We start from the raw sequence: 2,805 nt of genomic DNA on the forward strand, positions 1-2,805 counted from the left end.
CATATTCTATTGGTTTTTATTTAGAAATTTGTTTATAAATATTTATTTCATTTATGTGCTTTCTTGAAATCAAGTGATATTATCATTTGCTATGATAGTTTAATGATTTGAGATTTTATTTGAAATTTATAGTTCAGTGACTTATAGTTGAGAATAATTTACAAGGAGATATGATGATGAATTGAGAGTTATCAAAGGTTTAACTAACTCAAGTATATTTGAAACATAACTGGTTAGAATATTATCTTTAATATTGTTTGAATTATATTAAATGCTCACTAAGTGCTTGAAAAATTGCTTGATAAATGACTTTAGAATTGTGATTTTTATCAGGAAATTAAATTAAGGGCATCATTAGAATTAAAGTATAAAGTTAAGAGAAGTAAGCTTTAGAATTCTTGGGAATCCCTTAGGTGCATGAGTGCGTCCCAATTATCTTAAATTTTTTTAAATTATCTTTATTTAATACTTTATTTAAAGTCTTTGCTATTATTTTTTCTATGATTTATATAGCTCTCCCTATTTAGCTTATTTTTATTCAAATGGAATATTACTGAAATTCTTCTATTTTATCAAGAAATTATGCTATTTTATCCAATATGTAATAAATTGATTATTTATTCAAAATAATCCTATTGTTTAAATTTTATATTTGGTTTGAAATCAATTTTTACGATGATTCATGCATATAAAAAGAGATGTTGAAAAGGGAAATTGACAATTGAATCTTATATTTTGAAAAGAATGATTTTTAAAGTATATGTTTAGATCCATGCATTTTGATTTTGATTAAGGAAAGTTCAGAATACTAGTTACTAACGGCAGTTTTGTTAGCCCTTGATGTGCCATATACACTTAACTAGTAAGGTGCTTGTATGATGTAATAGCCCAGAAAAAAAAAATAATATATATATATAATATATATATAAGTTGGTGCTTTAATAATAGTTATATTAATTTTTGATCAAGATTATCAAGAAGAAGAGTTAGTTTAGTAGTAGCTGATAGGTCCAAGGTTCGAACCCTCTCAGTGCAAGAAAAGGATTTTTATTTTGCTATTTGTTTTCATTAAAATTACTATTTTACCCATCAGATTTTTTTTTAAAAAAAATAGAGAGTAGCAGATCAGGGGAAGGGTTTCGTTCATTTTCTCCATTCCTCTTCTTCCTCATTCGAAAGTTGCTGAGAGCGAGCGAGAGAGAGACTGAGAGAGAGAGAGAGAGATGCACTAAACCTTCCTGTTTCTCCATCTCCTCTTCCCGCCGTTCAGGTCGCTGGCCATGCGATGGATCACTGTGTTCTGGGTAAGGAGTTCTTAGTTCCCATTCATTTTTGTTCTTCGTGTTTCTCGATGGGTGCTGTCGGATCCTCATCCTCTTCCATTTGTTCCATTTAAAGTTATTAGCACGTGAGGAGCTGATCTAAGATTGTGGAAGTTTGATTCTTGAGCTGGAAGTTAGGATGAAACTGTCTTCTTCTCCCCTATTCGATCGCCCTTTCTCTGTTTCTTCCTTTCCGTGTTGTGGATGATCTGAGCTGAGGTAATCCGTTTCTTCACTTCTCTGTTATTACATGAGTGATTGGGGATTGGGATTGTGAAATCTTTCCTTCCTTTCTTTGCTGTCGTGAGTAACATGAAGAATGAATATTTTTTTCCTTGAATTAAGACTGATTATTTATTGATTAACTGGAATCGTAAAAGCTGATTAATTACATGTCTATGTTAGAAATTTTGGGAAATGGAATTGAATAGAAAAAGCTTGATTATAGTTGAAGCTCAATGCTCACAAAGGTTTGGTAGACTGTTGAAGAGAGAGTGTTGTTATTATAAAGGCTTGATCTTTATATATGATATGATTATTGCTAATTAAATAAATTATCATTGGAAGACATTTATCTTTTATGGAATTTGGGAAGGTTGATTGGGTTAAATATCTATTTTGCAAAATTTTGGGAGATGGAATCAGGGAGGAAAATGAGTGATTTGAATTTAAGAATTAATGTGTGATAGGCATTGGACAAAAATGTCTATTAAAAGAAGTTTTATTTAATTATGAAATTTATGAATTTACCAATTATTATGATGATGCATTTGGTATGGCCTCTTTAAGTCAACTTAGCCTTGTGTAGAATTTTAACTATGTAGTTATTGGGTGGTTAACTTATTTTTGAAAATGGCACTATCGATGATTTATAAATTATGGTGTTGACTCATTCTAAAGTGCACTAAAGTGTTTGATAAAGTGGGTTGTAGAAGTATTTTTTTTAGAGTTGGGTGTGCACTCATGTAATATACATAGCTTGATTAAAAGTTAACTACTTGTGGTTGCGTGGAGTTGGAAAGACAAGTATAGTATAAACAAAGCTTTGGATATATATATATATATATAAAAAGTATTGTAAGGGCTAAAGACTTTAGTTATATTGAATTGACTTAAGAATATAGTGACTATAATGTTGTTATGGAAAAGGAGTTTCGTAAACGTGAATAAAGGTCACCAAAATTCTATATTATTGACTAGGGGATTTGGAGGAAGAAAATCTGATTGAGGTAGTAAAGGCGGATTGAAGCTTTACAAGGAGGAATTTGCACTTGGGAGTACTGCAGGTAAGTGGATAGCGTCCCAACTAATATTTTTTTTTTAAATTTTCTTTACTAAAATATTACTTTTTTCTGGAAATCATTTTAATAGCATTAATACGATTATTGAATATTTGTTGATTAATATTGCTTTATTTTGAAAAATTAGCTTTACCAATTTGAAATGTTATTTGATCAATTAAATCAAGTTTGGATTTTGATAT

This window comes from Prosopis cineraria, unplaced genomic scaffold, assembly GCF_029017545.1.
Source record: "Prosopis cineraria cultivar Desert tree isolate PC_DT_omini unplaced genomic scaffold, ASM2901754v1 PC814, whole genome shotgun sequence".
NCBI classification, from domain to species: Eukaryota; Viridiplantae; Streptophyta; class Magnoliopsida; order Fabales; family Fabaceae; genus Prosopis; species Prosopis cineraria.